The sequence below is a fragment of the Cetorhinus maximus genome, chromosome 10 (genome assembly GCF_964194155.1).
Source record: "Cetorhinus maximus chromosome 10, sCetMax3.hap1.1, whole genome shotgun sequence".
NCBI lineage: Eukaryota > Metazoa > Chordata > Chondrichthyes > Lamniformes > Cetorhinidae > Cetorhinus > Cetorhinus maximus.
The window spans coordinates 42,777,401-42,801,685 of NC_135888.1; the positions used below are offsets into that span (position 1 = coordinate 42,777,401).

At 44.5% G+C, this 24,285-nt stretch overlaps 1 protein-coding gene across 2 annotated transcripts in view; it reads left to right on the forward strand.

The window, feature by feature from the left end:
* Positions 1–1,120: 1,120 nt before the first annotated feature.
* Positions 1,121–24,285, forward strand: part of LOC144685224 (alpha-(1,3)-fucosyltransferase 7) — a 49,143-nt gene continuing 25,978 nt past the window's right edge. The window contains exon 1 of one of the 2 annotated variants that reach the window (XM_078549654.1): positions 1,121–1,264. The gene's annotated coding sequence lies outside the window, so the exon portion shown is untranslated. Of the gene's footprint in view, positions 1,265–14,933; positions 15,052–24,285 lie in introns of those variants that run through there. The other variant, XM_078549655.1, reaches the window with a different exon arrangement.

The window sequence follows — 24,285 nt, forward strand, 5'->3', positions numbered from 1 at the left end:
GCCTGAGTGTGAAACGCTGCACTGTCAGAGGAGCTGCCTTTAGGATGAGACATTAACACGAGGCTTCATTTGTCCTCTCAAGTGGATGTTAAAGATCCCTTGGCATTACTTCCAAGAAGAGCAGAGAGTTTTCTTGGTGTCCTGACTGGCATTTATCCTTCAACAGTCATCACTGAAACAAATTTTGTGATCATTATCTCATTGCTGATTGTGGGAACTTGCTGTGCACAGATTCCATGTTTTCCCACGTCACAAGGCCCAAAGTGCTTTGGGAAGACCTGAGGCTGTAAGAGTGCTATATAAATGTAAGTCTTTCTTTTCCTTTTAATAAAATAATAAGGGACATGGCAGAGAACAGCACAGCAGAGGTATATTTATGACAGGGGAGTGTTAACTGGCATTGTTTATATTGGCTCCCAGAAAGCATTTGATATTGTGTTGCACAGAAGATTATTAGCAAAAGGAAAGGCACATGGAATTGAACATAATAGCATTGCTTGGGAGGTAGACAACATAGAGTAGTGATATGCTGATTGGGAGGGTGTGACAAGTGGTGTTCATTCAAGATGTGCACAGGGAGCTTAGTTTTTCCACTAGATATATATTTCATGTGTTTTATTAGAAGGATTAGTAAGCTGATTATTAACCTGTTTGAACTGCATCATAAACACTTCTCCCATAACCAACAAGTCTTGGGGTGGGACTTGAACCCAAAACTTCTGGCTCACAGGCAGGAATGCTACCCACTGAGACACAAGAGCCCCCATCATACATAGTAATAACTTGGCTGAAGGAATAGAGAATTGTATGTCCAAGTTTGCAGATTATACTAAGTTAGGAGGCACAGTCAGCTGTGTAGTTAGGGACAGGATGTTTGTGGGCGCACTTATCATAGTTGCACATAAATCTGTTTCTGGATCTTGAAAGTCATGTTTCAACAATTATGAAATTATATGTACAGTACTTAATGATGACATGAAATAAAAATGGAAATTGCAACACCCGTGAAAAAGAGAAAAAACGTGTGTTTATGTAGCGTCTTTCATAACAACAAGACATCCCAACGTGTTTAACAGCCAGTGAAGGACTTATGTAGTATAGTCGCTGTTGGAACGGGGAAGCCAGTTTCAGCACAGGAAACCAGCAATGAAAACAAATACATAACCCATTTTGTTGGTTGACTGAGGGATAAATGTTGGCCAGGACACTGGTAGAGAATTTTGAATAATGCCATGGAACCTTTTACACCGACCTGAAAGGGCAGGTGAGTCTCGATTTAACCCCTCATCAAGAGGGACCACAGTTAAGTTACCAGTGGTGGGGGGGGGCAGTAAAATAAGGAACTAATCAATGGCCTTATTTATGGAGGCAGAGCCTACATTGACTCCTGGTCTGGCAATACCTCTACTTTAAAATTCTCATCCTTGTTTTCAAATCCCTCTGTAGCCTCAGCCCTCCATATCTCTGTAATCTCCTCCAACCCTACTACCCTTTGAGACATTTGAACACCTCCAATTCTGGTCGCTTGCTCATCTGATTTTCATGACTCCGCCATTGGTGGTCGTGCCTTCGGTTCTTAAGCCCTAAAGTCTGGAATTACCTTCCTAAACCTCCCCACTTCTCTACTTTTCTCTCCTCCTTTGAGGCACTTTTTAAAACCTACCTCCTCTGACCAATGTTTCGATCGCCTGTTCTGATATCTAAGATGGCTCAAAGTCAAATATTATTTGATAACGCTCCTGTGAATTGCTTTAGTGCCAGGTCAAAGATGCTAAATAAATCCAGGTTGATATTGTTGCTAAAGAAATAATGTAAAAGGTTGATGAGGGTAATATGTTTTATATTTTGTACAAGGACTTTCAGAGGTGTTTGACAAATTGCCATGTAATAGATTGATTAGCAAATTTGAAGTGCAGAGGATTAAAGGGGCAGTAGTAATCTGGATACAAAAGTAGAGCTTCTAAATTGGAAGAGAGTTAAATTCAATGAGATGAGAGGGGATCTAACCAGGGTAAAATGAAACCAAAAGCTGAAAGAAAAATCTGTAACAATGGGTCATATTTAGGAAGAAGATGTTTCAGATAAAGGCTAGATAAATTCCAACAAGAGAGAAAGACAGGGGGGAGCTAGAGCCAGGGTCGTCAGATGACGAGGAAAATAGGGAATATGATGAAACATGTCAGGTGAATTCTTCAAGCGAGAACCAAGCCGAATGTAATTTGAGAGGGGAAGTAAAGAGGAAAATAAGACTGGCAAAGAGAGAATATGAGAATAGAATGGCAGTTAACACAAAAGGGAATCCAGAAATCTTCTACCGGCATATAAATAGTAAACCAATTGTAAGAGGGCGGTGGAGCCTATTACTGAAAAAGAGGGTGATATATATTTAGAGGTGCAGGGCAAGGCTAAACTATTTAATGGGTACTTTGTATTTACTAAGGAAGAGGCTGTTGACAAAATATCAGTAGAAGTGGAGATGGTTGAGGAGATGGATGGGGTGAAAACAGAAAGGCAGAATGTACAGGAAAGGTTGGCTATGTTTAGAGTGGACAAATCACCTGGTTTGGATGAATTGCATCCAAAGGATGTAGGGACATTTCAAGTAACCACAGGCTGGTCATTTTAACATCAGTGGTGGGTAAGGGTTTAGAAACAATAACCAGGAGAGAAAAATTAGCACAGAGATAAAAACAAAAAACTACTGCGGATGCTGGAAATCCAAAGCCAAATCCAAAATAGAAAAATTAGCAGGCGTTTGGAGAGGTTCAAGCTAATTAAGAAGAGCCAGCATGGATTTGAGTAATCTAACTGAATTTTTTGATGAAGTAACAGAGAATGTTGATGAAGGAAAAGCAATGGATATTGTCTATGTGGATTTTAAGAAAGCATTTGACAAAGTACCACATAAAAAGCTGGTTAACAAAGTTGGGGCTCATGAACTAGGAGGTTCAGTGTCAGCTTGCATAAAAGGAATTAAGGACAGAAAACAGCGAGTCATAGTAAATGGTCATTTTTCAGACTGGATGATGATGGACAGTGGTGTTCCCCAAAGTTCAGTGCTAGCACCACTACTTTTTGTGCTATATATAAACGACTTGAATATTGGAATGTAGAGTAAAATTTCAAAATTTGCTATTGATACCAAACTTTTTAAAGTGGAAAACAGTGAAGATGATACCAACTGCAACAGGGTGTAGAAAGGCTGGTGGAATGGGCAGAAAAGTGGCAGATGGCATTTAATACAGAGGAGTGTGAGGCAAAGCATTTTGGCAGAAGGGATAGGGAGAAACAATATAGACTTAATGTCACAGTGTTATAGTGTGCAGGGCCAGAGGGATCTGGGGGTGCATGTGCATAGATCTTTGAAGGTGGAAGGACATATTGAGAAAGTAATTAGCAAAGCATATGGGATCTTTGACTTCAGAAATATAGGTAGTGAATACAAAAGCAGGAAAGTTATATTGAACTTATTTAAAGCACCAGTGAGGCCACGATGAGAGTATTGAGTCCAGTTCTGGTCTCCACTCTTTAAGAAGGGCTTTGAGAGAGTGCAGAGGAATTTTACCAGAATGGTCCTGGGGATGAGGGATTTTAGCTGCATGGTTAGATTGGAGAAGCTGGGGTTGTTCTCTTTGGAGCAAAGGGGATTGAGGTGAGCTTTGATAGTGCTGTAGAGGTAGACCAGATAGACAAGGAAAACCTGTTCACATTATTTGAAGGCACAAGGAAGAGGACACTCAGACTTAAGGTTTTGGGCAAGAGATGCAGTGGGGATGTGTGGAAGAACTTTCTTTGCAGTGATTGGTAAAGACCTGGGGCTCTTGGCTACAAGCTTGGTGGAAGCAGAGGTGATGAGTGATTTCAAAAAGAAAGTTAATAGGTACTTGAGGGAAATAGACTTGCAGGGCAATGGGGATAGAGCAGGGAAATGGACTGGCTGGTTTGGACTACAGCAAACCGGCATGTACTCGATGGACCGAATGGCCTCCTTCTGTGCCGTAATCTGTGACACTATATGATCCTATAACAGAAAACTGGGAAATGTAGTAGGCAGTGAGGGTGATATTTCAGGGCATAGGCAGAATGGTGAAATGGGCGGATAATGGCAGGCTAAATTTAATCCAGAGTCATCTGCAATGATGCATTTTGAGAGGATTAGTGAGAACACACAATGTGATCTAAATAAGGAAAAACTGTTTCCATTTGCAGGAGTGTCAATAACCACAGAACATAGATTTAAGATAATTGGCAATTAAACCAGCGAGCAGATGAAGAGAAAAGTTTTTGTTCAGCAGGTTACTATCATCTGGGATGCATCATCTAAAAGCGTGATGGAAGCAGATTCAATCATAATTTTCAAAAGGAAACTTGAGATATACTTCAAAAGTAAAAAAAACGTCAGCACCCTGGGGAAGAAGCAGGGGGGTGGCACAAATTAGAGTGCTTTTTCAAAGAGCTGGCACATGTACAATGGGCTAATTGGCCTCTTTCTGTCCTGTAAAATCCTATGATTGCACCGGTTTGCATAATTACTGCATATACATCACCATCGAGATTCAATGACTTTACTTTATTCTCAGATGCTTAAATTTTAGTATTGCCAGCATTGGAACAGTGCCCCTTTGTGTCAGTATATTATCCCATTGAACAGTGGAGAATTTCCGATTAGCCATGATCTCATTGAATGGTGGAACTGGCTCAAGGAGCTAACTGGCCTGCTCCTGTTCCTATGTTCTTATTTTGTTTGGCTGAGTGTCAGGATAACTGGATGATGAGCCAGATCATGCGCACTTTCCAATGGCTGCGTTTCAGGCAACATTCAGAGAAACCTGATTCACTCCTCATTTTCTCTGCAAAAGGTTTCTGCTGATAAAAAAATTAAACTACAGAGTACCCACCGCTTTGCTACGATCCCAGCTGATGTTACTACTGGACAAGCCAGGTCCCAGATTGGAACCCAACTTGATAGATTCTAACTTTCATTTTTTGTTTAGATATGTGGAGAGTAGCTACTGAACAGTCACAGGAGTCAGCTGATGAACTTTTAACAAAAGAATAAAACATTTAGTAAACAAGAAAAGATGAACTATACTACAATACTCCTTCACCTACACTTATACCTTTACAGATATATATACAGATTTGTAAGGATAGCACAAGTTACAAAAACTAGATTATACTCAAATATTCACAGTAAGTACACAGTCCATGTAAACCAATTGGCGACCTGCGGTCAGGCACCACACTCTGAAACCAAGTGACAGATACCATTCCAAACAGATGCTAAGGATCTCTTATCAACTCCCCCAGATGGTTGTTACACAATGACCAGTCTCACAGAACTCCATCTTTCACACAAGGGTTTCCAATCTCCACTCACCAAAAACTCGCTTTGGAATCATGTCCCAAACCGAAGCTTTCTCTCAGATGTCTTCCGCAACGGTCCACCTCCAGGGCTTTGAAATCTTCTGCCAATGTTCCTCTCCCCTGGGTTACCAAATGCATTCAAGCTTTCTTCCACACACTCTCCCTCACTGACTCAGCCGTGTCAACAGTACGCCACTGCTTCACAAGCCCATAGCACAGAGTTATAGTCCTTCAGCTGTCTCTTTGGAACTTCCAGCTTCTCACTTTAAATCTGCATTCTGCAGCTTTTCTTCCTTTAAGTTGAAGCTTGGAACCTTTCTCTGCTCCTCACTCTTAACTCCACTTAACAGGGCCTTTTCCAGGTCCCTATCCATCCTTTGACTAGAAGATCATCTTGCGACTTTCTCCTGTTTCTGCAGTTTCCTCTCCTGTCCCACTTCTCTTGAGTCTTGGCTTCAACTTCAGTTTGGGGCATGCTATCTGCCCCTCTGCTCCAATCTCTACCTGGCAGTTGTTTACAACTGAACTCAAACTGCTTTCTCTTTAGTTTTTCTGTGTGGGTGGGTCTCCCTCTCTGGACCCCTGTTGCTAGGCAACAGCACAGTTTTTTCTACTCTTATGTTTGCTTTAACTTCTCTTAGAGTTGTAAAACTCATTAGAAATGCAGGCATACAAACAGCTTTAGACCTGCTACCTCCCTCAAAAATGAAACTAGATCCCAGGTTTCACCTTTTAAAGTGAAACTAAAACTCAGCTGTCCCTTCTCTTCCCTGGCTACATGCCTTCCTTTCGCCTTCTATCCTTCTCTAGTTTATAGAGATGACAGAAAAAGGTTTTAGATTTATGGACCAGCCCATAATCGTCTGCCATCTCTGCTGCCTGTCTAGCTGTTTCAACCTTCCGGTCTTCAACATGGGTTCTAACTACAAGAGGAAGTGAACCTTTAAATTCCTCCAAGAGGATTATTTCTCTAAGAGTTTCATACGCTGTCTCTACCTTTTATGCACTTATCCAATGGTCAAAATTATTTTGCTTTACTCTCTCAAATGCAATATAGGTTTTCCCAGGCGGTTTCCTTACGTTATGAAATTTCTGCCTATATGCCTCAGGGATCAATTCATATGCCCTCGGAATAGCATTTTTTTTACTGCATCACAATCCACTGATACCTCTTCCGAAAGTGAAGCATAAACCTCATGAGCTCTACCTACCAACCTACTCTGTAAGACCAATGTCCAGATTTCTTTTGGCCGCTTCATTTGCTTAGCCACCTTCTCAAATGAGATAAAGAATGCCTCTACATCCCTTTCCTCAAGCTTTGGGAGAGCTTGCACAAACTTAAACATCTCAACACTGGGCTTTGGGTCTGAGATTTTTAATCATCAGAACTTTCCTCAGCACCTGAGATCTCCTTTTTAACTTCCAGCCTTCTAAACAGGTATTCCCTTTCTTGTTCCTTCTCTCTTTCCCTTGCCGCTCTTTCTTTATCCTTCTCCCTTGCCTGAAATTCCTAAATGCCCTTTCCCTTTCCTTTTCTTCTCTTTCTTTTTCTTGTTCTTTTTCTTTTGCCTCTAATTCAAGAAGTTTTTTCAGTTCCTTTTCATGTTCAAGTTGCTTCATTTGCAATTGGATCTTAGCTAACTCAATTGACTCACCCCATAGAGAATGCGGTCTCTCTAGTATCCCTTCCAGTTTTAAATGCTGTGCTATTATCTCAACTATGTCTGCTTTTTTCACCGCTTTAGGTACTTCTAACCCCAGTTTGTCCACCAATCCCATTAGTTTACTCTTGGATAATTTCTGTGAACCAGTCAGGGTTACATCTTCCATCTGTAAAAATGCCTTAGCAACCTCCAAAGCTTTTTCAAATTCCAGCCAGTGTAATATACCTCACAGCGAATCCAATTCCTATGTCCAGTGCCTCTGTACCACCACCTACTCACTTTATAAGGTATCACAGATCCCACTTTATGAATGATAATCCCAGACCAATTACTATTCCACGCCCAATCACCTGCTGTCTGTGTTTCTAATCCTGCAAGAGTGCCCACTTTGCTACAATCCCAGCTATGTTACTGCTGGGCAAGCCTCATCCCAGATTGGAATCCAGCTTGATAGATCCTAACTTTTATTATATTTTAGATACATGGAGAGTAGCTGCTGAACAGAGTCACAGGAGTCAGCTGATAAACTTTTAACAAAAGAATAAAACATTTATTTAACAAGAAAAGATGAACTATATTAAAATACTCCTTCACCCACACCTATAACTTTGCAGATATATACAGGTTTGTAAGATAACACAAGTTACAAAAACTATGTTATACTCTGGTATTATGTTATATATTGTAGTACATACTCCAGTGCCTCGCAGAGGTGAAGCCGAGGCATTGGAGAGAGCGCACAAACCTCCATACAACCAATTTACCCAACCTTTCAGGCGCCACCTGCCCCACATGTGGCAGAGTCTGCAGATCGTGCATTGGATTTATCAATCATCTCAGAACCCATCGAACCAGAATGGAAGCAAGTCATCCTTGACCCCAAGGGACTGCCTAAGACAGAAAAGATGCCCTAATTGGTTTCCCAGTCAAGGGAATAAAGGTTAAGATTCTTCCTTCACTACCTTGTACTCGCAAGCTTATATCCCACTACAGACTGATATTCAATCACCTTAAGTTCATTATGGCAGCAAGTCACCTTGTCTTGTTTCAGTGGGAGAATCTGACTTTGAGTATCTCTCATTCTAGAGCACCTCCTGTTTGATTTTGCAAAGACTAAAGACTGCTTCATATTCCTAGTGTTACAGTTCAGGAAAACGGTAAGAGACTATATGCTACTGAAGCTGGTGCAACATTTTCCAACTTATTATGTCGAGATCCATAACTCATTGCTGCTAAGCCACTGTGTCACTGCAAGCTATTCAGCTGGGTCGATGGCCTGAGAGGTCAATGGCCAGACTACCATGGACAAAAAGGCTGTGAATGTTGTTTGAAAAGCAGCCATTGGAAAGTGTGCATGATATGATTTATCATCCAGTTACCCTGAAAAGTCTGTCTCTCATCAGCCTAAGACTGCTCCACATTTCATTACACGGATGAGTCATAACAGCTTAAAAGAAACCGTCATGGAACTGTCATAAATGTAAAACACGTGGTAACCAATTCATATCGCAGTAGAAAACAGAGTTAGGCAGTAGTACAAAGCTGTTATTCCATTGGTTGCCTGTTATGAACTGTGCTCAATATTCAGTTTGCTTGACTTTAATAGAGCTCAGTGGGTTGTCTAATAGATGCCAATTCAATTCAGGTTTGTGTCACCCTTCACCCCCTACCCCCTGCTACTGTCCGTATGCCTAGCTTCACTCTCTCGGTGTCACTTCCAACTATAAAAATGAAAAAAGAATTAAAAGAGGCAGTTCATCCATAAATGTTATGGCGACAGCCCATTTTTATCTAGGTGCCTGATTGGCTGGATCACACGCTAACTACTGCCCCTCCCCCACCACTCCCTGTTGATTCTGCTATAGCCCAAATCCCCTTTTGATATATTGCAGTTCTGCATGATTTCGACACATTGCCTTCCTCCTCACTGAAAAATGTTGCAAGATATTTCCACACATCAGCCAGTCAGAGATGCACGATTGGCATCTCACTCTCACTTGACGAGAAGCTGCAACATATTGGCAACAGAAAACGCTAACAAGCATTGCCTGACCTGCTGGCCATGCCTGCCCGTCGCCAATTGGCATTGAATGTGGTAGGTCAACAAATTCTCTCTCTTTCTTGCTTTGTTCTTTATTCTGCACTCTGTAAGATTTTCTGTGCCAATAAGTAGTCAAGATGGTAGAGAGGATCAAAGTGCAATAGAAGGGTTCTCCAGGTGGCATAGTTTGTTGAACAAAGCAATGGTGTGCAGCACAATCATGCCCCACCAGATAGTTGCTTGCTATCAATTCCTGGTCCTCATTGCATTGATCCAATTCCAGTGGAAATTGTCGATCTGTGCTGTCAGCTTCACTCAATAGCCCCGGGCTGAGGGATACGTGGGTTGGAGGAAGAAATGGGGCAAGAGTTTCATCTTCTAACCATTCTCATTAAAAAGGAAATGAGTGCAGATATTGGCATCGCCCTTAGCTGTGATGCCCTCCATTATTGGGTAGCAAAGCTAGGTTGCAGGCTCAGTAATAGCCACTTGGGGGAAGGTTCCAAAAGGCTATTGAATGTCTGACTAGCCCTCTTGCCCCCATCCGCCACCAACTCCTAATCATGCATCTTGTCTGTACAGATCTTACTAAGTATGAACTCACAAGACTGAACATAAACTCACTTCTACAGTGAGCTGATTCTTCCAGTAATGCCAACACATTTTACCATCTGTCTTGTTGCACTGCAGTTCTGTAACAACACATTTTCTTTGAAATGCATTGCGATAAGTATTTAACATGAGAATAAGAAGTGAAAATGCTTTTTAATTTGAGGCCACGCCATGGATGATAGGATATGTTCTTTGCCCTGTCATTCCACTCAGATCAACCTAGGCTGTCTGCTCAGGGTCCTGTGGGAGGGGATATGGGAATTTGAGTTTCTCTCAGAAGTGATGTTGGGCGCTTGAAGGGCAGAGGAAGTTCTTTGTGGCATTGCTCATCATCCTTCACAATAACTGCTGCCTCTACCTTACACCAAGCCACATAAGGAGATATTGCTGAAAAAAGAGACAGGCTGTTGAAGCTTTTCATCTTATAGCCATCAGGACGGAATTACAAGAATACAATCCACCAGTTTGATACAATCAAATAGCGTGTCCCTTCAGCTATTTGTAACAGACAAAGTACTGACTATACTCAAACAGCCTGTGCATGCAAAACTCAGAATATAGTGCCCAACATTAGATTCTACAATTGGACAGCACTTACTAAACAATCCCGATTCTGCTAAGAATTACACGAACAACTAATATAAAATTATCAGTTGGCTCGCAGTATGGCTCACTCATGCATGCTAGAAGCTACATGTATTCATACGCAGAGCCTTGTCCTTTGCAAGTAGAAAGAACATGTTCATGAATTTCACCTTTTCAACTAACAAAAGATTGGGGACATCCATTCCCTGGTTCATTCCCAATGACAACGCCTTGGCCAATCAGAAACAACTTGCCTGCTTTGAATATAATTGAAAGCTTGGCAGCTGACTGTTGGTACGACTGGGCCCCAGGCAGGGTTCTCCCAATTTGTTATGCTCGCGGATGAGGTACCCCAAATTGTTATGCTCACAGATGAGGAGGGACGAACTGGCTCCCTTTCTTTATTCAATATCTCGGTTGGTTGCAACAAGATTAATTTAAAAAGGATCCCTTCCCTCATGGATACCTTTACCCAGTCCAAATGTATTTATGTTCTAAAAGGAGCCAATTTAACCAGGCTGTCTTGAGTCAAAGAAAGAGTGAGTTTATTAGTTACTTAATGCAAGAAAAAATAATAAAAACACAATACACATACACACAGATTAGAAATGAGAAAATTGAGTCCAAAAAGAAAAGTTAAAAAGATTTTTGAATCAGTCCTTTGGCTTGTCCATGAGGAGTAGATGGTGAAACTTTGTGGCCGTTAAGTTGGGGTGCTTCCAGTAGCACTGACTTTGGCAGTTGAGCAGTTGGTTTTGGAGATATTTTGTTTTGCAGGCTAGCTAAAAGGAACACCAATCTGGAGCACACAGCTAGGGTTCCAGTTGTTTTTTCTGAACCATTTTCCTTGTGTATTCCTGGAAGGGAAAAACAAACATGTCTTTCGCCCAGATCTGTTTCCTTTTCAAACTCAGGTCAAGTTCATAGTCTGGGATATAACTCCATAGTAGGTGGTTTTGGCTGAGATGGTAATCATTTTCCATTATCTCCACAAACAGAGGATATTACAGCTCTGTTTGCATTGTATCTTTCCCTTTGAAGTACCTCTATCTGAAGTAGGCTGTGTCACATCTTTTAGGTGCAACTTTCTGTTCTCTCTGAATTAGTTCTTCAAGTAAGCCACATAGGAATTTTCCAGCAAGTGGTTACTTTACAGTCTCCGTCAGCTTTTGCTTGTAAGTCCTTTTTTAAAAAACACATGTCTTACTTAGAAGTTCAATATGTCCATAAGTAATTTGGGTATAGGATCCGTGGTCATGGCATTGTTTCCTGGTACACTCTCCATGTCAACACTTTTACCAATCCTCTTGTCAACCAATCAGCACCTTCTTCTCATGCAGTATAATTTGTTGTTCCTTTTGACATTTAGTATTCTTGTAATTCTCCCCTGATGAGTGCAAGATGAAAAGCTTTGGCAACATTTGTTTTATTCATTCATGGGATGTGGGCGTCACTGGCTGGGCCAGCATTTATTTCCCATCCCTAATTGCCCTTGAGAAGGTGGTGGTGAGCTGCTTTCTTGAATCGCTGCAGCCCACGTGGTGTAGGTACGCCCACAGTGCTTTAGGGAATGAATTTCAGCAATACTCAAGTTCTGTACTACCAAGCGACTATAAGCAGATATTAGGACATATGGCAGGCAAAGTTTCTGAACAAGACCAGGTGCCAGTGAGATTGTCTGGAGATTGTGACTGGCAGAGAGGAGGTACTTGTCTCTTTAGATTTTTTCTCATCCCCCTCCCCCCCCAGATATCACTGGGAGAGCTGCTGCCAGGAGGCATTCGCCACGGATAGTCCCCTTTTATCTGGCAACAATGGGGAACGGGGAGATGGAGCAACTGCAAAGGAGAAGTTCTCTACCTGTTATACCCCCGCGACGCATCATTCTGAACCCAAAGAAGCCTCTCACAAGAGCTGTGCATAAGAATGCTTCACTTCCCAAATGGGCCTTGCTTCCTGTCCACTGGCTCCAGGCTGTGCCTCATTTTCCTCCTCCTTCTCTTCCATAGGCTCCTGGGATTCTAGTGAAGGTAGAGAAGTGTGGTGGTGGAGAGGGGGAGGCGGGGGTTGGGATTAGAATAGTGTTGTGATCAGAAGTGCTTTGCAACTCACTTACAGATGGTATTGCTCTAGATCCTGACCTAAACTATGAAGGAAAGAAAGACTTGCTTTTATATAGCACTTTTCATGACCACTGGACATCTCAAAGTGCTTTACAGCCAATGAAGTACTTTTGAAGTGCAGTCACTGTGGTAATGTAGGAAGTGTGGCAGCCAATTTGTGCACACCAACCTCCCATAACTAGCAAACTGATAATGACCAGATAAGCTTTTACTGTGGTGTTGATTAGGGAGGGGTGGGGGAATATTGACCAGGACACCGGGGATAACTTCCCTGCTCTTCTTCAAAACGGTGCCATCAGTATTTTGCATCCATCCAAGCAGGCTGACAGGGCCTCAGTTTAACATTGCATCCAATTGTCAGCACCTCCGACTATGCAGCATTCCCTCAGTGCTGCACTGGAGTGTCGGCCGTGAATTTTGTGCTCCAGAAAGTAGGGTCTAACATTGCGTTGACACAGGAACTTTCACTTCTTTATCTCCGGTGCCTGCTGCTACAAAAATCCCCTGAATTTCCAAGGCCACCACCTTGTGAGGGAAGTGATGGAGGTTACAGTCCCCTATGCGCACTCATCCCAAACTCATCTTCCCCTTGATTGGATAGAATTATAGAATTCATTGAATCTGTGCCAGCTCTCTCTAAGAGTAATTGAACTTGTCTCCACCTTTTTCCCATAAACCTGCAGATTTCTTACCTCCAGTTGCTTATCCAATTCCCATTTGAAAGCCACAATTGTATCTGCCTCCACCACACTCTCAGGTAGTGGATTCCAGATCCTAACCACTCACTGCGTAAAAAAAAGGTGTTCCTTAGGTTGGCTTTTTTTCTTTTGCCAATTACCTTAATTTGATGTCCTCTGGTGCTCGACACATCTGCCAGTGGGAACTGAGAGGAGGGTGTGAGGGGAGGACCCTGGGACAGCCAGTCAGCAACACTTTAGCTGGCGGTGGGGGGGACCATGATCATGGTCGCTTCTGCATGTGCGTAAATGTTATTTTTGTGGGTATCATTTCTTTTATAGGGGGCTTCAGCACAGGCTTTGGCCTTTTTGCCCTTTGGTGTTGTTCTCCTTTGAAGGAGCTTTAGTGCTGAACATCGGGAACTTCAAGAGGTGATGGCTGCAACCAGTTGAGCCCCAAACCAGGGGGTATGTAATACCATTAGGGTGACAGTGAAGGACAGCGAAGGAGGTACATCCATGGACTGTGCCTTCTTCATTAAGAGAATCCTTTTGGAATCCTGTGGATTCGAAGCTGCAGAGATCTACTGCCTGCAGGACTTCCCCAGCTCTGAATACTTCGATGTGACCTTCAAAAATGTTGCTGCCTGTGTTCCTGAAGGTGTTCAAGGAGAAGAGAGACCAGCCACAAATGAGAATCCTCACGGTGGAGCCACTCTTTGCTCTGCTGTCACAATGGGACCATGTGGTGACTGTGCACCTCTACAACCCCCATGTTCCTGTCGCCAATGTGCTCACCTTCCTTGCCAGGTACATTGACAAGATTGGGAACTGCACCGAGGTCAAAGACGCCTTCGGGATTTGGACCAGCAAATGCTAGGTCAAGGTCATATTCAAGATGAATGGTGAGGGAGCAATCCTCCATCCTCCTTCCAGATTTGCTATCAGGGGAAGCCTTGGCTACCTTGTCTATGCTGGGCAGCCCAAACTTTCTTGCTCATGTGGCAAATCTGGTCACGTGGTGGCCAACTACAGCACCGTCCTCTGCAAGAATTGTTAGCAGAGGAACAATCCTCTGGGAGGAAGGGCACCAGACAAAGGGCTGCAAACAGATTAAGTGCTGCAACCTGTGTGGCAAGGCAGGCCACCTCTACAAGACCTGCCCCAAACGCTGCCTCACTTATGCACAGGTGGCCAAAACCAACGAGGAGCAAGCAGGCAAAATGGTGAGTGTCACTGCTGCCAAGGACACTTGCAACCCTCCACCCACCAAGGCCTCCAGCGAGCACAATGGGATAAAGGTGGAGACAGAGAGAGAGAGACAAGACAAAGGAAAAGATTGAGGCAGCAGACAGCCAAGCAACTGCACCCTTTGCTGAATCTCCCAGTCCTCATCAGAGCAAATCAATGGAGGAGGAACCAACAGACGATCAACCGGGGGAGTGGCAGTTGGTGAAGAGGTCAAAAAGAAGAATGGGACAGGCCACTTCACAGATGAATGGCAAGAGGCGACTCCCATCTGACATGGATGACAAGGGCTGCTGCTCTTCGGGTGAAGAAGGGCAAGGACGGCACCTACAGAAGAAGCGGCAAAGCTCTAGGGAGCTGAAGGAGGAAGCACCCAAGCTCCAGCACATTGGAGACAATAAAGAGACCAGCGTACCCCAACTTTGTCCTCAACTTGAAGAGGCCAGCACACCCCAACCCCAGGAAGCTCGGAGCAGTGAAGCGCTCAGTGCACGCTAGCTCCGGGAAGCCGGGAGCAGCAACACCCCGGAGTGGGAGTGGATCGGAGAGACTTCTCCAACAGAGAACAATTCAAACCTCACTCCTTGCATGAACCCCCCCGAGGTCACTTGAGTGGAACATCTCCAACTGGACGGTTCAGGACAGTTTCCTCAGCCCATCCAAAGTGAGACAATTTGAGAACACTATCATTATGCAGGAGCAGACCAAAGGGCTGGAACTGTCAAAGACAACAGGTCTGGTAAGCCACAAAATGCTTTAAAAATGGAGATAAAGATCGTATCCATTAATGTGCGTAGCATTAAATCTACTACGCAACGTGTTGTGACCTTGGATTACCTGCTGTTCCTGCAGGAGTGTGCGATACCACACCTCAGCTCCTACAGGCAATGGTCACGATGGTGGCCCCTTGGGCCATCGATCTGGTCAAGAGGAAACAACTCACATTCCTCTGGCCTGGGTATTCTGCTGCGGGGAGGCAACTTCATCATCTCCGAGGTTAAGGAGGTGGTGGGCAGGTGCCTCCTAGTAGCAGAATGCTTCACTCGGGTTAATTAACGTGTATGCTCCGGCACAAAACAGCGAGCGGCTGGAGGTCCTTCAGCAGCTCCCACTACTGCTGTCAACCTCCAGGCTGGTCATTCTGGGTGGTGACTTCAACTGGACAATCTGGCAGGGCCTACAGCAGACTGGATGCCACGTCCAGACTCCTGATTTCCTGATGGAAACAGTAAAGGATGCCAAGCTGCATGACATCTTCAGCAACCCTGCAGACGGACCGCACCAGTAGATATACCTGGTCATAGCCAGATGGGTCTAGCTGTTCCAGGATAGACTTCCTGTTTGTGTCCCATGCGTTCACAGTCAGATCCATCAACGCCAAGCCGGCGTTCTTCTCTGACCACCGCCTCCTACTGGTTGACTGTCACTTACAGGAAAGTCAGAGGGTTGGCAGGGAGGCATGGAAGCTGAACATGCAACTGCTGACCCAGAGAGCATTGAGGAACTCAAGAGGGTTTACAAAGATTGGAGAACCGTGCAAACACTCTTTGGGTCCCTGACACACGGGTGGGAAGCAATCAATGAGAACATCAAGAAGTTTTTCATCCTTAAAGGCTTCCAGAAGGCTAGAAAGGAACAGAGGGAAATGTCCAGAAAAAGTGCAGAACCTGCTCCGACTGCAATTGATGGGGGTCGATGTCAAGGACGAACTTCAAGAAGTGAAGAGCCAGCAAGCCTCACTCTTTGCCTCGGAGGCCTCCAAGATCGTCTTCCAGTCCAGGTTCGCTCCGTGGAGCAGGGTGAGACATGGTCACGTTTCTTCTTCCAAAAGGTACACAGAGAGAGCTCTGTGATCAGCAGCCTGAAGGAAGAAGATGGCTCAGTAAAGTCATCGCAGTCCGACATTTTGAGGATCAGCAAATCCTTTTATGCCGGATTGTATGACATGAAGCCCACAGACAGCACGGCCTCCCCGTCCTTCCTGTCCTCTATCACAGGCGTCTTAGACGACAGTACACAGGAGAGTCTGGACAAACCGCTAACTCCTGATGAACTGACGAAGGCCTTGAGTCCTTCAAGCAGAGTAAGACTTCCAGAAGCGACGACTTACTGGCTGAATTGTATTCAGCTCTGTGGGACTGGATTGACTCAGACCTGCTAGAAGTGTACGAGAGTATGCTTCTCACAGGCAGTATGTCAGAATCCATGAGGAAAGGCATCATCACCCACATCTACAAGCGGAAGGGGGAAAGGGAGGAAATTAGAAATTGGTGACCCATCTCACTGTTGAATGTGGACTATAAGATTCTGTCCAAGATCATCACCAATCGGATCAAGTCTAATCTGGAGTTGGTTATCCACCCTGACCAGACCTGCACTCTACCCGGCAGGAAGACCTCTGACAGCCTTGCGCTACCCAGGGTTACAATTGTCTATGTACGGGACAGGGGTGTGGACACATGCCTCATCAGCCTGGACCAGGAGAAGGCCTTTGACAGAGTATCACACACCTACATGGTGGATGTGCTCTCCAAAACAGAGTTTGGGGAGGGAATCTGCAACTGGATCCTACTGCTCTACACAAACATCAGTAGCACAGTTTCAATCAATGGGTGGGAATCAGAAAGCTTTCCAATTAAGTCTAGAGTCAGGCAGTGCTGGTCTCTCTCCTCTGTCCTGTTTGTGTGTTGCATAGAACCCTTTGTTAAGTCCATCAGGAAGGATCCGGGCATAAGAGGAGTGACGATCCCAGGCAGTGGAGGCACTCAGGCCAAAGCCTCCCTGTACATGGACGATGTCACTGTCTTCTGCTCAGATCCACTGTCGGTGCGCAGACTGATCAACATCTGTGACCAGTTCGAAATGACCTCAGGAGCCAAGGTAAATCATAGCAAGAGTGAGGCCATGTTCTTTGGAAACTGGGCTGACCGATCCTTTATCCTCTTCACCATCAGGTCAGACTGCCTCAAGGTGCTGGGGATATGGTTCGGAGGGACTGGGGCATGCGTTAGAAACTGGAAGGAGCAAGTGTCTATGGTGGAAAGAAAACTGGGCTTGTGGGAGCGATGCTCCCTCTCCATTGCAGGTAAGAACCTGGTCATCAGGTGTGAGGCACTCTCGCTGTTGCTGTACGTGGCACAGGTCTGGCCCATTCCTCACTCCTGCGCTGTGGCGATCACCCGAGCCATCTTTCACTTTATCTGGAGGTCAAAAATAGATCATGTTCGCAGGTACACGATGTACAAACCTCTAGATAAAGGGGGAAAAAACATACCCAACATCGTCCTCATCCTGATGGCCACCTTTGTGTGTGGCTGCATCAAGCTGTGCACAGACCCTCGGTACGCAAACTCCAAGTATCACTGCTGAGGTTCTACCTTTCCCCGGTGTTGCGAAGGATGGGTCTGGCCACACTGCCGCGGAATGCTCCAAGTAGTTGGACCGTGCCGTACCACCTGTCCCTCATGGAAAAAATTATGCAGAGAAACACCCTTGACCACAAGTCCATCAGGCAGTGGTTGGCATGTAACATCCTAGAGACCTTGCGGGAAAAGGAGATGGTGGATCTTGTCGGATGGTTCCCAGAGCAGACTGTCAAAGTCATTTGGCAGAATGCCTCATCGCCAGAACTTTCCAACAAGCACCAAGAAGTCGCTTGGCTGGTGGCGAGAAAGGCCCTCCCCGTCAGATCCTTCCTACACGCCAGGAGTCTCACCCCCTCTACATGTTGCCCTCCAGGTGGCTGTGGTGGGGAAGAGGCCTTTGTTCACTTCCTTGTTGAATGTGCCTTCGCAAAGAAGGCCTGGAGGGAGATGCAGTGGTTTTTGTCGCGGTTCATCCCAAGCAGTGCTGTGACACAGGGCTCTGTGCTCTATGGGCTGTTCCCAGGGGGACACACTGAAACAAACACCAACTGCAGCTGGAGGATCATCAACTCGGTGAAAGACAGCCTTTGGTCTGCCCGAAATTTGTTGGTCTTCCAACACAAAGAATTGACCCCGACTAAGTGTTGCAGACTGGCACATTCCAAGGTCCAGGACTACGTGCTGAGGGACACAGTAAAGCTTGGGGCAGCCGCCGCAAAGGCGCAATGGGGAAAGGTCGCTGTCTAAGACCTTTCTGCCATAGTGCACCGAGGGGCTGGGAATTGTTTAGACCCCTTGGGCTGTATGACTCAGTGAATATATGCAGTGAATACTATATGTATCACAATTGTATTGAAGCACCTCAGAGTGTAACATGATCTGTGTAGATAACTTAAATACCATTGCACTGTCTGACTGTCTGTAATGACCATGTTGAAATGTCTGTAATGTTCATTGTTTGTACTGAAGGACCTCATGATCTATGTGGAAAACTTGAATATGATGGCGCTTTTTGTGATGACCATTTTGAAATGTTTTGTAATGTTCTTTCAGATATTTTATGAAAAAAATATCTTTTTCCAAAAAAAAAGTCAGCAGCACGTAGAGTGTGAGAGGAGGACCCTGGGACAGGCAATCAGCAGCACCTAGAGTGTGAGAGGAGGACCCTGGGACAGGCTGTCAGCAGCACCCAGAGGAGAGTGTGAGAGGAGGACACTGGGACAGGCTGTCAGCAGCACCCAGAGGAGAGTGTGAGAGGAGGACCCTGGGACAGGCTGTCAGCAGCACCCAGAGGAGAGTGTGAGAGGAGGACCCTGGGACAGGCTGTCAGCAGCACCTAGCACTTAACCTCACAGGAGAAACATTAGATCATTGGTTGGTGAGAAACTGCTGTTAGGGAGTCTCATTAAGTAGCTGAGAATTAGAAAAACACATTATTTTTAAAGGAAGGGGCTATTTACATTTCAGTAAGAAACACAAGCAATAGGGAAATAAAGTTAAGTCGAGACCAACTAAAATAAAGTTGCATAAGTAAACCAAAGTAAAATAAAGTTAACATAAGGGAAGTAAATTGAAGCCATGTCAGGACAGCTCGTTCATGTGGAATGCGTGCCCTGTAATATGTGGGAAGTTGTGGATGCTACCAATGTCCTAGATGACCACATGTGCATGACATGTCACCAGCTTCAGAACCTTGGATCCAGGTTTCTGAACTTGAGCAGCGGCTGGAGTCACTGTGGTGCATCCATGAGCCTGAGAGCTACATGAATAGCACATTCAGAGAGGTGGTCACACTGCAGCTTAGGAGCCTGGAGGCAGAAAGGGAATGGGTGACCGCCAGGCAGGCCAAGAAAATTAAGCAGCTAATGCAGGAACGCCTAAGGTCCTGCTCACCAATCGGCTTTCCATTTTGGTTACCAGTGGGGGTGTTGACTCCTTTGAGGAGTGCAGTCAGAGCCAAGTTTGGGGCACCACGGACAGCTCTGCTGTACAGAGAGGAGAAAGAAGAGAGGAAGAGCAGTAATAATAGGGGATTCGTTAGATTTGTTAGTTAGTGGAACAAACAAGCACTTCTGTGGCTGTAGACATGACTCCAGGATGGTATGTTGCCTCCCTGGTGCCAGGGTCAAGGATGTCACTGAGCGGCTGCAGGACATTCTTCTGGGGAGAGTGATCAGCCAGAGGTCATGGTCCATGTCAGTAGCAATGACTTATGTAGGAAAGGGGATGAGGTCCTGAAATCAGACTTAAGGGAGCTAGGAAGGAGGTTGAAAAGAACGACCTCTAAAGCAGTAATCTCAGGATTACCCCCAGGAGAATTGAGCGAATAAACACGTGTATGGAAAGCTGATGTAGGAGGGAGGGCATCAGATTTCTGAGGCATTGGGACTGCCTCTGCGTAAGGTAGGACCTGTACAAGCCGGACGGTTTACACCTGAACAGGACTGGGATTAATATCCTCGCAGGGAGATTTTGCTAGTGCTGTTGGGGGAGGTTTAAACGAGATTGGCAGGGGGCTGGGAATCTGAGAGAAATTCAGAGCAGGAAACAGGAGATGGAGAATTAGTGAGTGTTCTGAAAGACAGAAGCAGCATAGGTTAAAAAGTGCACAGCATGGGAATTTGGCAGTGTTAAAAGATATATATGCAAGCGCAAAGAGCATAGTAAATAAAGCCGATGAGCTGAGGGAACAAATAGACACAGGGCAGCATGATATCATCACTATAACGGAAACTTGGCTTAAGGAGGGGCAAAAATGGCAGCTCAACATGCCTGGATATACAGTTTTCAGACAGGACAGGGAAGGGGATGAAATAAGGTGGGGGTGTGGCATTATTGGTTAAGGAATCAATTACAGCTGTGAGGAGGGATGATATACTAAATGAAGCATCAAATGAGGACATATGAGTTGAGCTCAGAAATAAAAAGGGGCAGCCACACTGCTAGGATTGTACTATAGACCCCTAAATAGTGGAAGGGAGTTAGAAGAGCAAATATGTAGGCAGATTTCTGTGTGCAAAAAGCCCAACGAGAGGGGGTGCAATTCTAAATTTAGACTTAGGAAATGAAGCTGGGCAAGTGGATGAAGTAGCAGTGGGAGACCATTTTGGAGATAGTGACCATAATATAGTTAAATTTAGAATCATTATGGAAAAGGACAAAGATAGAACAGGAGTATAAGTTCTAAATTGGGGGAAGACAAATTTTACAAAGCTGAGAGGTGAGCTGGTGAGAGTGGACTGGATACAGCTATTAGAAGGAAAAACTGTGACAAATCAGTGGGAGGCATTCAAAAGTGAGATTCTACAGGCACAGTGTAGACACATTCCCACAAAAAAAGGGTGGTACTGCCAAACCTAGAGCCCCCTGGTTATACAGAAACATACAGACATAAAGCAGAAAAAGAAAGCTAATGACAGTCACAAAGGACGTAATACTGCAGAAAGCCTAGAGGAGTATAGAAAGTGCAGAGGTGAAGTAAAAATGCAAATTAGGAAAGCAAAGAGAGGATACTAAAAATATAAGCAGGTAAAATCAAAGAAAATCCTAAGATGTTTCACCAGTACATTAAGAGCAAGAAAATAACTAAGGGGAAGGTAGGGCCTATCAGAGATGTACATAGTAACCTGTGGGCCGATGCAGAAGTTGCGGGCAGGGTTCTCAATGAGTACTTTTTCTGTGTCTTCACTAAGGAGAGGGATGATGCAGACATTCTGGTTAAAGAGAAGTGTGAAATAGTAGATACAATAAGCGTAGTGAGAGAGGGTGTACTGGAGGGACTGGCATCCTTGAAGGTGGATAAGTCACCAGGGTCGGATGGATTATATCCCAGCCTGTTGAAGGAAGCCAGGGAGGAAATAATGGATGCTCTGAGGATAATTTTCCAATCCTCACTATATATAGGCAAGGTCCAAGAGGATTGGAGGCCTGCAAATGTTGTACCATTAATTAAAAAGGGTGCAAGGGATAGGCCAGAAAATTATAGGCCAGTCAGTCCAACTTCGGTGGTGGGCAAATTATTGGAAACAATTCTGAGACAGAATAAACTGTCACTTATAAAGGCAGGGGTTTATCAGGGATAGTCAGCATGGTTTTGTTAGGGGAAGATCGTGTCTTACTAGCTTAATAGAATTTTTTGAGGAAGTAACATGGAGGATTGATGAGGGTATTGCAGTGGATGTTGTCTACTTGGATTTCAGTAAGGCATTTGGCAAGGTCCCACGTGGCAGACTGGTCAGAGAAGTGAGATCTCATGGGATACAGGGGAAGGTGGCAGGTTGGATCCAAAATTGGCTCAGTGACAGGAAACAAAGGGTAATGGTCGATGGATGTTTTTGTGAATTGCAAACAGTTTCCAGTGGCGTTCCACAGGGCTCAGTGTTGGGGCTCTTGCTGTTTGTTGTATATATTAATGATTTAGACTTAAATATGAGAGGAATGATTGGGAAATTTTCAGATGACACAAAAATTGACCATGTAGATGACAGTGAAGAGGATAGCTGTCGACTCCAGAATAATATCAATGGTTTGGGTGAGTGGGCGAAAAGTGGTAAATAGAATTTAATCCGGAAAAATGTCAGGGAATGCATTTGGGGAGGGCAAACAAAGCAAGGGAATGCTTAATAAATGGGTGGATATTGAAAGGGGTCGAGGAAGTGAGAGACCTTGGAGTGCATGCCCACAGATCCTTGAAGGTGGCAGGACAGGTGGACAAGGTGGTCAAGAAAGTATATGGAATGCTTTCCTTTACTGGATGAGGCATTGAATACAAAAGCAGGGATGTAATGGTGGAACTGTATAAAATGCTGATTAGGCCACAGCTGCAATTTTGTGTACAGTTCTGGTCATCATATTACAGGAAGGACATAATTGATCTGGACAAGGTACAGAGGAGATTTACAAGAATGTTGCCAGGGTTTGAAAATTGCAGTTATGAGGAGAGATTGGATAGGCTGGGGTTGTTTTCCTTAGAACAGGGGAGGCTAAGGGGTGACCTAATTGAAGTGCACAAAACTATGAGGGGCCTAGATAGGGTAGACAGGAAAGATTTGTTTCCCCTACCTGAGGGGTCAATTACCAGGGGGCATAGATTTAAGGTGATTGGTAGAAGGATTAGAGGGGACATGAGAAAACAGTCTTTCACCCAGAAGGTGGTGGGTGTCTGGAGTTCACTTCTTAAGCAAATGGTTGAGGCTGAAACGCTCAACTCATTTGAAAGGTACCTGGATGGTGTCTGAAGTGTTGTATCCTTCAAGGCTACGGATCAGGTGCTGGAAAGTTTCTTTTTTCTCTTTTTGGCCGGCGCAGACCTGATGGGCTGAATGGCCTCGTTCTGCACCGTAACATTTCTACGATTCTATGGTTCTGTGTCTCTCTATCTACGGTGTCCAGACACCCCCACCCCCCTCATGATGTTGAACACCTCTATCAAATCTCCTCTCAACCTTCTCTTCTCTAATGAGAACAGTACCAACTTCTCCAGCCAATCCTTGTAACTGAAGTCCCTCACTCCTAGAACCATTTTCATAAATCTTTTCTGCGATCTTTCAAAAGCCTTCACATCCTTCCTGAATTGTGGTTCCCAGTGTTGGTTACAATACTCCACTTGAGGCCAAACCAGTGTTTCATAAAGTTTCAACATCACATCTTTGCTTTTGTACTCCATGCCTTGATTTATAAAGTCCAAGATCACTTATGCCTTCTTAACTACTTTCTCTACCAACCCTTTCACCTTCAATGATTTGTGCACATATAGCCCAGGTCTCACTCTTCCTGCACCTCCTTTAGAATTGTATCTTTTATTTTATATTGCCTCTCCATGTTCTTCCAACCAAAATGTATCACTTCACATTTCTCTGCATTAAATTTCATCTGCCACATGTCTGCCCATTCCATCAGTCTCTGTCCTCTTGAAGTTTATCTCTATCTTTCTCACAATTCACAATATGTTCAATTTTTGTGTCATCTGCAAAATTTGAAATTGTGCCCTGTATTCCCAAGTCCAGGTCATTAACATAGATCAAGAAAAGCAGTGGTCCTGGTACTGACCACTGGACAACCCCACTATATACCTTCCACTAGTTGGAAAAATGTTCATTCACCACTACTCTGTTTCCTGTCACTCAGCAAACTTTGTATCCATGCTGCTGCTGTCCCTTTTATTCCATGGGCATCAACTTTGCTGACAAGGCTTTTATGTGGCACTTTATCAAATGCCTTTTGGAAGTCCATGCGCACCACATCAACTATATTACCCTCATCAATCCTCTCTGCTACCTCATCAAAAAGTCAAGTGAATTAGTTAAACACCATTTGCCTTTAACAGATCTGTGCTGGCTTTCCTTACTTTATCCACATTTGCCCAAGTGATTGTTAATTTTGTCCTGGATTATTATTTCTAACAGCTTTCCCGCCACTGAGGTTAAACCTACTGGCCTGCAGTTGCTGGGTTTATTGTTACAAGGTTTTTTTGAACAAGGGTGTAGCATTGCAACTCTCCAATCCTCTGGCACCATCCTTGTATCTAAGAGGATGTGAAGATTATGGCCAGTACCTTTACAATTTCTGCCCTTACTTCCCTCAATATCTTCTCATAGGTCTCAA